Source organism: Triturus cristatus, chromosome 11, assembly GCF_964204655.1.
Source record: "Triturus cristatus chromosome 11, aTriCri1.1, whole genome shotgun sequence".
Taxonomy (NCBI): Eukaryota; Metazoa; Chordata; class Amphibia; order Caudata; family Salamandridae; genus Triturus; species Triturus cristatus.
In genome coordinates, this window is record NC_140594.1 from 678,156,461 (window position 1) to 678,171,409 (window position 14,949).

The following is a 14,949-nucleotide window of genomic DNA, read 5'->3' on the forward strand; positions in this document are numbered from 1 at the left end:
GGCTCCACACTACATATATCGCTGCCGTGAGGGGAACGGCTTCTGGCTGCTGGGACCATAAAATCTGCAAATCGCTGCAGTGAGGGGAATGGCTCTTGGGTGCTAATTAAACTACATCTCCCATAAGGCCCTGCACAGAGCCGAGAATCGGCATCATCAGAGGGCGACAGAAGCCCTCATAATCAGCGCGGTGCACACGCAGCGCGGGACGCGCTTGTCATTTCGAAGGGCGCTGTTAAGTGAACGGCTCCACACTACATATATCGCTGCCGTGAGGGGAACGGCTTCTGGCTGCTGGGACCATAAAATCTGCAAATCGCTGCCGTGAGGGGAACGGCTCTTGGGTGCTGATTAAACTACATCTCCCATAAGGCCATGCACAGCGCCGAGAATCGGCATCATCAGAGGGCGACAGACGCCCTCATAATCAGCACAGGGTAACCGCAGCGTGGGACACGCTTGTCATTTCGCTGGGCGCTGTTAAGTGAACAGCTCCACACTACATATATCGCTGCCGTGAGGGGAACGGCTTCTGGCTGCTGGGACCATAAAATATGCAAATCGCTGCCGTGAGGGGAACAGCTCTTGGGTGCTGATTAAACTACATCTCCCATAAGGCCCTGCACAGCGCCCGCGCCCGTCGAAGCCCGGAGGAGCCTGGGCTGGGCCACCCCTCCATCAACTTCAGATGGGTAAGCACAAACATCTGGGTAACTCTGACAAGGGGGGTTTAAAAGCTAAAATACCCAGAAAGTCCCCGTCTATAATTTCTTACCTGACTAGCAAATGCGGGAAAGGAGTTAGGTATGGACACAAGTGACACACTTAGGGAAGGGAGCGAGGCGACAGCATTTCTGACATCTGTCCCTGTACCCCTGGACCCGGTGGTATTGATCCATGCCCCCAAGTCAAAGAGCGGTGCTTTACACCCTGCTTTGGCCCGTATAGACGGCATGCCCAGCCCCCAGAGCATTCATACTTTACCTTGTGGCAAATCAGAAAGGGCTCCCTTGGAGGGGCCTAATGGAGCAAAACGTCCTTATAAAAAAATTATTAAAGCGCTCTAAGGGCTCTAAGAACAGCACTTCTAAGCCCTTCCAGAAAATTGATGAATCAATCCAACAGACTTTGCGGAACCTTATTGAGGATATTTTTAGCACTAGATTTGAACTAATGTTGACTACTATTGCTAAGAACATTATTGATACCATGAACTCCTGTGTGGTTGATTTAAAAAGGAAATATGATTGTTTAGACACTATCATGGACTCCCGTTTGAGAGAAAAATCATGTGCCATGGATGACAATATTGATGTACTTCCAGCTGTAACTGGTTTAGCTATTAGAGGGAACAACCAAATGAGTGACTTGCTGCCACCCTTGGGGAGGGCGGTATTTTGAATCCAGGGGATATGTTGGATGTCCCCCTTATTCTGATTCAAAGGGATTCTAATGTTGCCCCCTGTACCGTCACTATGCAACCTAGAGGGCCGCCTATAGTCTTGAAGGGGAAGGGGAACTCTGACCAGTACAAGAATCGCAATAGGATTGATCTCCCCCCAGAAGCTACCTCTCTGATTGCTGTCCTTGTTGGGGTTCCTTCCGTAGAGCATCCGGAAAAAGAGTCAACAAATAATTTGCTGCGTAAAACAAAAAGTTGGTGTAATCATTATTGTTCTGGCTCCTCTAAGATCTCAGATCCAACGATGTCTCCCATGTTAAACACCTCTAGAGGTGTGTCTAAGGGTGAAGCAGATGTAGCCCATTCCACGTCTAAGGGTGGAGCAGATGTAGCCCATTCCACATCTCACGGGGTGTCTAAAGTAACAGGAGCATTAACCTCAAAACTGGATGGTGAAAATCAAAGGGGACCTGAATTGATCTATGCTAGCCTAAACCAAGTTGCAAGGTACGGATCGGGGACGGGCTCAATGATCTCTTGGAATGTCGCTGGACTGAGGCCAAAAATGGATTCTCCAGAATGGTCTGCATTCATTGGTGGCTTTGATGTTTGTCTCTTCCAGGAGACCTTGTCCTGTGAGCCTCAGTTCATGCAGGGCTTTCTGAACTTTTGTGTTCCAGCAATCCAGGGACCTAAGGGGCGTCCCATGGGAGGCTTGGTAACCTGGGTTCGACAAGATTTATTTTCAGGAGTAAACGAAGTGCCAACTAAGTCCCATGACATCCAACTAGTCAGGCTATCATTGGGCCCCCTGGGTGACTTGGATATTTATAACCTGTATATGAGAGGGACCAAGGGGTCTGGATCACGGGTTTTGGCTCATTTGGCTTCCCTTATTGACCAGCACTCAGGTGAGAGGGGAGTGCTTGTTGCTGGGGACCTGAAAGTCACTTTTGAACCGCTCTTGGATCCTGAGCTCGGGTGGGGTGTTGATCCTGAGGAAGACCAGCTCTGGGGAATACCTGAGCTTGACCCTATTAAAAGGTGGACTGAGACCATTGTCCAGGTCAATGCTTTTTGTTATGAGCAAGGATTGAGGGCACTGAATGGTAGGACGCCAGGCGATAAACTAGGGGCCAACACATTTGACAACGGTCGGCACTCTAGTAGGATTGACTACGTCCTTTGCAGCCTGAAGCTATGGCAATCTGTATTAGACATGGTGGTCGAGGTAAGAGTTGAGAGTGACCACAACCCTATTTGTGTAACCCACCAATGGTGGAAGAGTAGCTATCTAGCAGCTGAGGACATGGAACCTAAGCCACCTGAAGTTGTTCCCTCAAACGACATGCGTAGACTTAAGTGGCGCGAGCTCAAGATTAACGATAAGGCTATTACCGATATAGATAACAAACTAGCCGGAACCATACTGGAGCTTGAGGGTACGCTGGCCAATGAGTCAGGTAGCGTAGTAGCCACTGAACTTCACGATACGTTGTTTGAGGGAATAAGTTCACATTTTATGAAACCTGTGAGGAAATCTAACAAGGCCCCACCCAAGCGACTTAGATGGTACGATGGCGACTGTAGACAAAACAGGGCCAATTTGGCCATAGCCCTCTCTAGTGGACGCAATGATTGTGTTCGCGCAGCCAGGCTACTGTACAAAAAAGCTGTAAGACTGGCCAAAAGGAAATGGGATGAGCATTATTGGCTTGACTTAAAAAGGGCATGCCATGCCATGGATACCCTGCTATTTTGGAACATCATTAAGTGGGATAGAGGAGGGCGGCCTGATAGTCCTTCTAATTACGTCTCTCAGGAGGAGTGATTAAAATATTTTAAACCACAATACGCTTGTAACCCCTTATTCAATTTCGCCTGGGTTCCAATTTATGTTTTCTACTCCCAGGGTCCCTTCTGTATACAAGATGCTTTGACGGCCCTGGGTTCTGTTGCTAGTGGTCGCGCTCCTGGACCAGATGGGGTCCCTCCTGATGTCTTTCTTCACAACAAAGACAGTTGGAGTAAGTACATCACTCTACTGGCAAACGCTGTGGCTGTAGGTGCGCCCGTTCCTAAGTCATGGGGGGGTGGGGCAGTTATAATCCCTGTATTCAAGAAGGGAGATAAGACACTCCCAGGCAACTATAGGCCAATTAGCCTAATAGATTCCATCCAGAAGGTCATCGGGAGGATGGTCCTGAATCAGATACTGGAGTGGATTGATGATAACAACATCCGGTCCCCCTTCCAAGCAGGTTTCCGAAAGCTAACTAGCACAGTGGACCAGGTCTTCCGTTTTGTCCAGCTCCACTGGAAGGTGGTGACGCTGGGCAAGGGCAGCCTCTATGCCGCTTTTGTGGACTTGAGAGCTGCCTTTGACCTTGTGCCTCGTCTTCGGTTGTGGGCAGTATTGGAAAAACTGGGTCTCCCCAAAGAAATTTTTACACTGGTAATGCGACTGCATGAGTCTAACTACGCTAGGATCCAGTGGGGTGGGCCTGGTGAGGTTACTTCCGAGTTCCCGGTTGAGCGTGGTGTGCGCCAAGGCTGTACCATGGCACCCACGCTCTTCTCACTATACATCAATGGGATAGTCGATCACATGCTTTGTGTAAACACTGATGCTCCAAGGCTGGCTGGAGTTACCATCCCAATATTGATGTTTGCAGACGATACGCTTATTGTATCCAAAACTTCGAGTGGTTTGCAAAGAGCCTTGCGCGTGTTCGATAATTTTTGTCTCGACCATGGTCTGGAGGTAAACGTGGCCAAAACGAAATTCATGGCCTTCAACCCTCATCCTAGTTTTCGTGGGAAAAAGGTATTCATGAATGGCCAGCCACTAGAGATGGTTAATAACTTTACGTACCTTGGTATGCACTTAGCAAACGATAATAAATGGCGCAAGCATATCGAAATGGCCACCCTGAGATTTAAACAATTATCTGGTGCCTTAAGTAGGGAGTTCAACAAATCTTTCACAAAACCAATAATCCCTGTGTTACAAGTTTACGAAGCCAAGGCCTTAAGCTCTGTGCTTTACGGGGCAGAGCTATGGGGCTTTGATCAGCTAGCATCCTTATCCAGTGTCGAATATAAATTTTTTCGAAGCATAACTGGCCTTCCCCAGAGCACTCCTTTGATTCCTCTTAGATATGAATTAGGTAGGAAGGCCATTCTGGATATAGCAAAACTTCGACCGGTTTTATACTGGCAGAGACTCTGGACTACCCCTGAGCTCTCCCATTATGCTAACGGTCTCATGGACATCATAAAATCAGATGTGTTTCATAAAATTGGATGGCTGAAGAACCTCCATGAGGCACTGAAAGACATGGGTATGGAGGGGTTATGGAGTGACCCGGTGGCCGCTCTGTTTCCATCAAAGAGATCCCTCAAAATGACATACTGGGAAAGAGTTGAACTCCAGGTATGGAGTAGAGCTTCTGGGATGTCTGGTTGCTACTTAGAGGCTAAAATTATACCTGCACTAGAACCATATTGGGATCTGGTTGCTAATGTCGGTGACCGGAAACTTTACTTCCAGTTCAGAGCTGGTTCTCTGCCTCATAGGTCTTTGACTGGAAGGTGGGCTAGGGCACAGGAGGAATCATGCCCTGTTTGTGGGGCACAGGCAGAAACAACTGCCCACTTTTTGTTTGTCTGTCCGGCATTCATTACCCCAAGGTGAGTTTGGCTCTCCCCCATGTGTAAGATCCTAGGTACCAGGAGCAGTGCTGTGGCACTACGAATTTTGCGCACTAGCTCCTTAACAATTATTTCTGTGGCCCTAGCTAAATATCTTGGATGGGCGTGGTCTCTACGAAAAAAAGCCATCAAGCACACCCTAGAAGTCCCTTAATCAAAATTGGGGCTCGGGTTTCTTTTTATGCATTATGACTTGTTTTATAACCTAGTGATTAATATATTGTAGTAGTCCACGAGTCTTTTTAACCATGTGTATCCATTTGTCAGTATTTCGACTTGTTTAATGTTTTTGTAATACTTTTTAATGTATTTATTGATGTCTTGTACTTCTCTGGACACAAAATACTGTGTTCTTTGTTTCATGTTTGTGTCTTTTATGATTCTTTTAAATCGAATAAAGACTGATGATGATGAAAAAGACCATATTATTATGGCTAGACGGGTGTCCTGGGTGGGTAACCAGCCCAAAAAAATCTCTGGTGACTGTATAATAGTCAATTTCAATAAATCAGATATAGCGGACCGATTGTTTTGGGATGCTACCGACCTAAATGGGGACAGTATAAGGGCTGTCCCGTTGGGTTATTTTTATCCACCAATAAGTACAGGTTCTCTTTATAATAGGTTAAAGGCCCAGAACTGTAAGCATTGTTTCTAGCTCTGCAAGTTTCTGTGGAGTTGGTGCCCTGTCTCCTCATACTACGGGTGTGCAGTCAGGATCAAAGGAGGAGGGCTTACCATTGTCAAACAGATTCTATCCATTAAGTCAGCTGGAGTCAAATGATTGACTCTCGGTGATAGAGGAAAGTTTTTCTATACCTAGCCTTAATGATTCGGAGGATATCGATATCGGGAGTGAGAATTGTCTATCTGGTATGCCTCACACCAATTATGCCCGAGAAGCTACTGGCGATGTAAATCCGACTAATTGCAGAATTATAAGCTGGAACATTGCGGGTTTAAGAAGTAAAAGAGATAACCCTCAGTGGCTGGATTTTATAAAATCTTTTGACATAATTGCTTTTCAGGAAACTTGGGATAGGGGGGATAATTTTTGGTTGGATGGTTTTAGTTCTTATTTTTTATCAGCCCGTGCAGCCCCAGCAGGAAGAGCAAAAGGTGGCCTTATGTTACTTCTGTCCCTGAATTTACGGGGTTCCATGAGAAGGATTGACATAGACTCCTTTAACTGTCTGGCAGTAGAAATATGTTCCCCAAACTATCGCAAGATACTTCTTGTGTCTTTTTATAACTCTGGGGGAAATGATTATAGGAACCAACACTTGAATATTCTGAAACTTTTTTTTGAAAATTATAGGGTAATGCAAACTACACTGTACTATGTTGTGCTTATGGGTGATTTTAACATACATCCTTGCTGTTCGCATTGTTGTATTGAAGATGATCTCGGTTATAATTTTGCAACGACACCCCATTCTGAACATTCAGAGCGGGGGGAGGACTTAGAGTCTCTCTTGGCTGACCTTTTTGAACCTGGTTTTGCTAACATCCTGGAGCGGTGGACCACATTTAAATCTATAGCTAGCGACACTATTATTGATTACATTTTTTTGTCTCCTATGCTATTAGGCAAAGTAGTTTTCTATAATGCCAGGGAATCGCCCTTCAGTGACCATAACCCTGTCATTTTGGAACTAGATAAAAGCTGCGGCCTATTAGCACTTGGTAGTAGACAATTTGCACCCTGTATCAAAACTACTTGCGATCAGGGGAGAAGACTCCGATGGTCCAAAGTCATGCCGGACATTTTCTTTACAGATTTGTGCGAGAAATGCAAAGGGAATATTTTAATATGTGCTGACCCTTTGAGCACGCACGCAAGATGCTATTTTTGGAGCCTTTAAGGGTATCTGCAATCAAATAGCTAGTGATTTAACAGTCAATTTTAATCAGAGAGCGTCACATGGTCTAAAATGGTTTGACGAGAAATGTTCACGTGCTCATCGACTCCTAAATCTATCATTGAAAAGTTCACCATGTGATAGGGTCTTAGTCGCTGAGTTGCGGAAACAGTATAAGATAGCAACTAATAGCCGGAAAGCAGAGATTAAGGCTGACGCATGGCACGCATTGTTATCAGTAGACGTACTCAGGGATAGTTAGAAATTTTGGGGAATTATCAATATCCCCTTTTTCTCAGGCATGGACAACGAGATTCAGGAATGTAACATCACAGAAGCTCAATGGCTGTACCATTTTAAGGCAATATATGCCTCTATAGAGACTCAGGACTTGTCTTTAAGACCATTATTTAATCATGTCCGAGTCCCTCTTGTGTGTGTTTCTCGAAGAGGAAGTGGAGAAAGCAATAAGAGAGACTATTAGCAACAAGGCCCCTGGTCCTGACTCTGTCCCAGCAGATCTTTATAAAAGTGAACCTAAATTCTGGGCAAAGATCTTGACTAATGTTTTTAATGCCTCTGGCACCTCGGGGTTCCCTGCATCTTGGTCTCGATCGATTATCATTCCGATCTATAAAAAGGGCCAGAGAGGGGACCCGCGGTGTTCTAGACCAATATCCCTGATTGATTCTTCTGTGAAGATTTTAGGAAAAGTAATTTTCAGCAAAATTTCGGATTGGGCTACCGAGAAGAACATTATTTCTGTTTTACAATATGGTTTCAGAAAAGGTAGAAGCACCATTGACCAGTGTCTTAATTTGTCCTTATTAATTAGTAAATATACTGTGGCAAAAAAAGTCTGTTTAAGGATGGCATTTATGGACCTATCCTCAGCGTTTGACCTGGTTAACAGGTCAAAGCTGTGGAACATTTTGATGGACAAAGGTCTTGATCCACCCTTAGTGTATTTCCTGGCCGATCTTCATCAAGATCTTACTGCTTTGGTCAGGATCTCACAGGATGGTAAATGCTCAAGTTCATTCAGATCAGCCTGTGGAGTCCATTAGGGGTGTATCCTGGCGCCTGTACTTTTTACTTTGTACATTAATGATCTAGATAAATCCCTTTTGACAGCATTTTTGGACATCCCGCGTGTAGGGGACTGTTCTATCCCGGTCCTCCTATACGTGGATGATGCTGTCCTTCTAGCACGTACGGCGGTGGGCCTCCAGTGGCTCTTAGATGCCTTCAGGGCTCACATGCAGTCGCTGGACTTGGCAGTAAATAATAGTAAGTCCCACACTTTGTCATCTGGTTGCAGAGCAAGAAAATCTTCCTCTTTTTATTGTAATGGGCTGGAAGTGACTTCGGTCTCCTCCTTCACTTACCTAGGGGTTGTTTTTGATGAGAAGTTTTCTTGGATACCCCAACAGAAAATTAAAAAGAATTCTATTATTCCATCTGCCCTAGGACTAATGGGGTTTGCAAAGCGCCTGGGGGCTAGACCAATTGAGAGTATATTGAAAATATATAATGCAAAGTGTGTGGCGATTGCGTCCTATGGTTCCTCTATATGGGGCTTTAAACAACAGCCTGGCATTCAAATAGCCGAAAACACATTTTTACGCAGCCTCTTATCAGTTCCACAATCCACTCCAGCTTTCTCGATACATCAGGAACTGGGGATCGGTTATATCTCTGACATTTTGAGCTTAGCCCCGTTGCTCTGCTGACTCAAAACGTGGATAAATCCTGAATTGACCTTGAACCATGAGATCCTACGAGACTGTGTTCATCTAGATAAGTCTGATAAGATTAAGTGGTTATCTTATGTTAAAAGCATGTTAACCAAATTGGGGCGGCCAGAGCTATTTGAAGCTCCTGAAAAGAATCGGAAGGAGGACGTGCTATGGGTGAAAACAACTTTTAAGAATCTATTGTCTGTGGAAAGGGAAGAATTAGAGCTGCATAAACCTTCAGTTAGGGCTCATTTTTTAACAAAAACAAATACCTGTTCGAACCCTATCTGGTAACAGTAAATAAACCCTTCCACCGTTGGATTTTAACTAGGTTTCGTTTTAATTTGGTTCCTTTTTTATTAGGTGATTTTCAGGAGTGATGTTATCCCGAGTATGCGGCTCCTTGTCATTGTGATAATTTTTCTTCCCAGAATACTCTCCATTTTATGATGTTTTGCCCTTTTTATACTGATATTCGAAAGAAGTATATAATTCCCATTCTGAGAGGAAGGGGTTTCTTGCAGGTTAGACCAGCGCTACTTTATCTCCAGACATTGAACACCCCATGGGATATTTTTAATATTGCGTGTTTACTGCTTGCTGCTATGAGGATTAAGAAAAACAGACATCTGTCACTTGATTACTGCCCAAATACTTAAATGTTATTATGTAAACTCAAAGGTCTGTGATTTTAGCTATAATGAATTACATACGAAGGACTGTTCTTATATTTTGTGTGTATGTTTGTACTTATTTTATATGTTGTGTGTATTGTACTTTTATGATTTTAAATTAATCTAATAAAGTGATTTGATGATGATGATATTGACATTCTGGAACAGGATTTAGTCATATTACAACACAACCAATCACAGTTACGTTCTATTATGTTATTGAGCTGGAAGCTACAATCTTTGCGTGCAGGCCTTGTGCCTTGGTGTTTTATAAACAGTATGTCTCTGTTTTCAGAATATAATCTAACTGATACACAGATCGAAATGGCACAAAGGGGAGTTAAATATACAATTCTGCAAGTTGAAAAACTGGACAGACTACCAGTACAGTAGCTGAATTACAATCAACTGAGTGGCTAATCCATGGCCAAATCACTCTCCCGGTCACTACATTTCAGTTTCACTATTGCCTTGAGCAAAGACAGGCAGGCAGATATAAAAATTGGGTAAAGAGTACATTAAGAAATCCTGGGATTTACCATATAAATTTCAATGCTGGAGTGGAGATCGAGAAGTGTTTCTTAGTGGTACCAACTGCAAAAATGCTTTAAGCGGTTCTCTCATATGCCAAGATCTCGTTTTGCTCGCAGCCTGTAACGGTTCAGTTTCAAATCTGTCTTGCCACATGAAAGGAACACAAGCTGCCGTAATAACACCAGTGTTCGAGTTCCTTACTCAATGGAAGTTACTTGATGCTGAACGATCAAGGTTGTTGTGGCATGCTTCCAGGCATTGCCTATCTGGTCACCGTGAACACCAGGGTTACTTGCTGTATGCAAGTATTGTTTCCTCCGACAAATATAGTCAGGGAGGCGCTAGTATGGCCTTCACTGAATGTTTCGTTGATACAATTTGATGCTTTGAGCAGAATGAAAGCCATGCTTTTACAGAAAACCGTGCCACTGACCTCCGCTCGAGAAACTTTTGAACTTCAAGTTGCAAGGACCTCGACAGAGATACAGGCGCTAATTTGAACAAATTGCCCCCTACATTTCATAGAAATGGTGGGACGTATCTTTAACATGTCTGATACGAGTGGCATTATTCACCTATTTAAGACCATAGGGTCCGGATTCCTTAGCACTTTCCAGACTATCCTCGGAGTTATTCCTAACTTCATACACTCCGTGCTTGGAAGCATTTTCGGGGTCTACCTCTGACTGCTTCTTGGTTCTTTTCCTTCAGACCAGTCTTTGAGGACTGCATCGTACCTGTCTTCCGTTCTGATGCCTGTTCTGCGGAGGCGAATGCGAGTTGGACATCTGTCTGACACCTCTGATGGAGATGCCAGCGGACTTAGACTCCAGGCTGGAACCATTGTGGTCTCATGCTCGACTCTGTCCCCAGCGTATTCCCATCTTGACGCATGCCTTCCTTGAGGAAACGCAGGTTCCTTTCACGACTGAATAAAATTTCAACTCCAGCATTGACACCGAGGTTTCGAATCCGGTACCGGAAACCTACACACCAGCTACTGGCAACGAGGAGTTACATCTATGCACACTTGACGTGCTATGCGAGGTATTGCAGTGTTTGCCCCCTGCTGTAGCAGACAGCGATAATGTTATGTCTTCAAGCAAGGACATTTAATCTAAATCTGGCTCATCGTATACTGGGAACAAATATGGAACTTTTTCCTCCCCTTTAATTTTCAAAATTACTCTTTTCTAATTGACACTTTTATACTCAAAGCATGGCCTTCTAAGTACGCTTGCAGTAGTTCAACTTGTGTGATCAAACTCATTTAGAATTGTGATTTGCGGAACTTTACAACAATGTCTAACATTACCAAAGAAAATTCTTTCTTTCTATACCAGTTTTTTTTAACTGTTTTTTTAATGCCCTTTTAACGTTTTTAAGAAATATTTTAAATGAATGCTTGATAACGTTATGCACTGACACTGTTATAAAGGTGTATTTCAAACATGTGTATTATTATTGTTAAGTATAAGGTGGAGAGGGTGTTATATTTCATATCGGTACCCTAATATAGGTCCAGGGAACATCGTACACTTTCTCTACATCAGCTCCCGTTATTTTATATGAACAAGCATTACATGGACATAACTCCAAATAAGGACAGAATGCCTTATATGGACATCACACTTATAAGGGCTGCAGCCTTTTGTGGACTAAACCTTTCACCTAGTTCCATGCCGAGGGTTGGTTTTTCTCAATCGATATTGCTAAGACGTCATCCTTAGCGCATATGAATTATTGATGAGTACACTCTCCAGGAGGTATACTTCACCTCTTTCATCAACGCACAAGGTTTAATCCCCAACGTCATCCTCATACTGAACAATGGGTAACACACATACATAGACTGTATAAATACAGCACCTCTTGCTATCAGAAAGCAGGAGGGAACCGAGACTTCAAGACCGACACACTGACCAGAGACGCTGCAGGTCTGACGATCCCTTGTGGGGTGTCCATCTCAAGTCCAGGACAAAGTCCCACACTCACTATTCAGGTATGGGGGTTCTGACTAAAGCCTAGTGGAATTCTTGGGTCTTAGACTCTTAGGCTTAGGCTCTGTAGCACCTATTTACATGCTAGGTACACTTAGGTACATCTAGTCGGTCATCTTAGGAGTATGCACTTTATTTTATAAATGCATTTCATATTCATGTATCTGTTCATGACTATTGAAAAATGGTAGAACAATACTATTCCTTTTTATTCACTGTACTGCTGGTTCTATATCTCTGCTACTGTGTTACAGTTGTAACAGCGCACTTATTTTACATGAGAAGAACGACGGTACAATAAATTATTATTGTAAACACGCTTGACTGTTTCTTCTCTGTATCTCTCTGAGAACAAAAACAAGCACAATCATGCACAAGTAACTGGGTGAAAAGTAGTCTATTGTTTCCATGAGTCTGAGGTTGCCAAAAGCTAATCTCTCTGATGGAGATTCTAGTGGCACTGCGAGCTAGCTAATGCAAACCATAGGCTAACATATGCGGCGGGGGTGTATGGAGTCAGTCTACCACCAGACCCACAGTATATGTTATCCATAAACAGCGTAGACCCTGCATGACAGGGTACTATTAGGACTACACTACACTGTTATGTACCCGGGTTCAACCCATGTAGCAACGCTGCATTTTTGCCTACATTCTCTTCTTTCTGCACAATAACATTTAAGTGTAACCTTTTGCACACATTTGCGTGCATTACAATGATGGATTAGTTTCTCTGAAACAGCTATGCTTTTACATCTGGCTTCGCCCAACATTATCATGATGCCTCGAAAACTGGGAATAAGGTCGTTCTATCTTCCTCCACGGGGCGACAGGGCTATGTACATATCTATATCAATACTAATCTACATATACATCACAAAGATGCTTTTTTATTATAAATACACAACTATTCCCGGTGGTTAGCAGAGAGAGACACTTTAGCTGACATCGAGGGGTCTGCTGACGTCGAGTGGTCCCTGCATGCTGAGGCTTTGCCAAGCAGCTGTCTGACATCTCCGTGAGAGGTGTCCAATTTGTGACCAAGGTGAGGTCCTACATTCTTTCTCCCCTGGTAATGGTGCTGGATCTTCCAATGGAGGATTCTTGGCTATACACCTACATACACTCTAGACACACATAGAGTAGGGATTGCATAGTAGGAGATCGTCTGATTACCACTTTGGAACTATACCTGCTATTCACTATTTTGGTGCTTGTAATCACTTTCCTATGCTTCTGTCTACCTATTATTGCAGCACATGTATTATACAAGGGTCACGTTGGTTCAATAAATACATTTAATACGTTCCATTGTGTATTCAATGTATATTTCTCTGAGAACAAGAGTGCACGCGTGATTGGGCGAAAGGGTTCTAGATCTGTTACCAAGATCCTCGAGGGGTCAGGGTTGCCGTGTTCAGTAGTTGCAGAAACCATTCTTTCCCTGTATAGGTTAGGGGGGCTTATGGTGGCACTGTGAGCTAGCTGGTCTCTAGGCCAACATATACTAAGGGGGTGTATGGAATCAGTCTAAGCACCTCACCCAAAGTTTATGATGTCCACAAACTTGCAGATCCTATGGATTAGTGGAAACAACACAACACCTCAGTTTCTAAATTAGGTATGCTACTTACTTTTTGGGGAAAAACCAGGGTCCTGATGGGAGTTGACTGGAACATCATCATGTACCTGGTTATGGATAGATCCGGGAAACCAGACACAAAAAATTATAGGGACAGAAAGATCCTGAATGACATCAATCAAGACAACACACTTATCCAGCCCTAGTGGCTGCTACACACATGTGACCGGAACTATACATTCACATCATGCTGTCACTGTCACATAACCAGGATTGGTTACTATTTATTGACACCCAATCTGGCACAACACTTAGGGCCCGATTTGGATCTTGGCGGATGGGTTAGTCTGTCACAATGGTGACGGATCTCTCATCCGCTGAAATATAAATCCCATAGGATATGTCGGATTTATATTTCGAAGGACGGATATTCATCACCGTTGTGATGGGGGTAACACATCTGCCAAGGTCTAAATCAGGCCCTTAGTAATTGCCTCCATAGTTCCAAAAGGAGTCTCTGATCAAGACCTGATTGACCTGAAGCTCAATCTTAACCTGATCACATGCCCTAAAGAACCTTGGAAAATGAATATCTCAAAATTCAGAGAACCACAAGACAAAGCCTGGTGCAATATTATGTACAACAATTTATGGCTGAAAATAAATACTCAGGGGGTGATAAGGATGGCGGTCCGAAAACCATTCCGACCCCCATGGTAGCGGAAATGAACCGTCCGCAGGTACCGCGGGAAAACCGGAGGTCAGATTAGGATCATCTTCCAGAAAATCCAACTGCGGCAGAAGAATGCCACAAAAGACCGCCAGTAGCGGGCGGAGCAGGGGAAAATCCGTTCGCGGATACCCACCGCCACGGCCGCACCGAAACTATTATGGCGGTCGACAAAAAAAACACACAACAAGGCCACCAAGTGTACACATCAAACTAGCCCAGCCCCCAAAACACCTAACACACCCCAAGGACACACCCCCAGGGCAACTAAAAAAATACAAATCCCAGGACAACCTCAAAACACACCTGACAGCAATACTCCATTTTGACACACCCACATAGGTGAGTATAAAACCTGCCCCTTCCCTGACCAGAATCCTTTGCACTACTCCAGCCCTGAAGGAACTAAACCATACAGCACATTGGATAGGCAAAACACCACACATCTCACCAGCACAACAACACATAAACACCACTTACTCCACCCCCACCACCCTCACACTTGTACCTCAAACCATTTGCACATCACATACCATGGCACAAAAGAAATTCCCAAATTCACTGACAATGAGTTGCAGTCATGGCAGATGAGCTAATCAGAGTAGAACCACAATTGTTTGGTAACCTGGTCCAACAGACACCATTAGGCACCAGAGCACACATATGGAAAAGGATAGTCAACAAGGTCAATGCAGTAGGGACCACCCGGCGC